Here is a 1,078-nt window from a genome sequence, read left to right as displayed (position 1 = left end):
AGGCACGAAAAATCATGTTTTTTTTTTGTTTAAACTGCATTTTGGGATAATAAGAAAATTTTTTGAGGAATTTTATTGGCACCGTCGGAAAGAGGAGATCTTGAGCAATAAAAATATATGTGTCTCAATTTTTCCTAGTGTCGAATAGTCTTAGTTATTGGCCGTTGAAAAGCAGTATACCGGTAGTGGTAGTCAACCAATAACATGAATTTTTGACCAAGAAAATTAACGATCTTCAAAAAAAAGACAAATTTCAAACAAAATACATGAATTTTCAACGAAATTATTTAATTTTAAAGTCAAAAAGACGAATTATCTACAAAAAGTTGAATTTCTTAAGTGGAAAATATGAGTTTTCAATCAAAGAGTTAAACTTTCAACCAAATAGTTAAATTTTCAACTATAATTATAAAACCTTGTTAAAAAAAGTTATTTTTTTAAAAAGTAGTTAAGCTCTTAGTGAAATAATCGACTTTTAAACCCAAAAAATGTATAGTTCATATTTTAACCAAACGATTGAATTTTTGGCCAAAAATGATACATTTTCAACCAAAAAGATTAAATTTCTACTAAAAAAGATCAATTTAATTTTAATAAATTTTTTAATTTTAAAGTCAAAAAGAGTATTATCTACAACAAACCTGAATTTTTAACCTAATTTAAAGGCAAATAGTTGAATTTTCTACTATAATTATGAATCCTTAATAAGAAAAAATTAATATTTTTAATAAGTAGTTCAACTTTAAGTGAATAATCGAATTTTCCACCCAAAAATTATGATTTTAATTTTTAACAATATAGTTGCATTTAAAACAAAACAACTTTGCAACCAAAAAATATTTACAGTTGATAATTCAACCGAAAAATGTAATTTTTAATCAAAAAGTATAAATTCTCCATAAAGCAATTTAATTTCTACAAAGAAAGACGAATTGTTAATAAAATACATGATTTTTAACCAGCAATGGTATAGATGAATTGTCAGTTTCAAAAATGTATTTTCAACGAAAGAGATGAACCTTCAAATAAAAGAAATAAAATTTTTAACAAAGTAGTTGAATTTTTGATAGAAAAGAGG

The sequence above is a fragment of the Belonocnema kinseyi genome, chromosome 1 (genome assembly GCF_010883055.1).
Source record: "Belonocnema kinseyi isolate 2016_QV_RU_SX_M_011 chromosome 1, B_treatae_v1, whole genome shotgun sequence".
Taxonomy (NCBI): Eukaryota; Metazoa; Arthropoda; class Insecta; order Hymenoptera; family Cynipidae; genus Belonocnema; species Belonocnema kinseyi.
Note: the sequence above shows the minus strand (reverse complement) of the source record.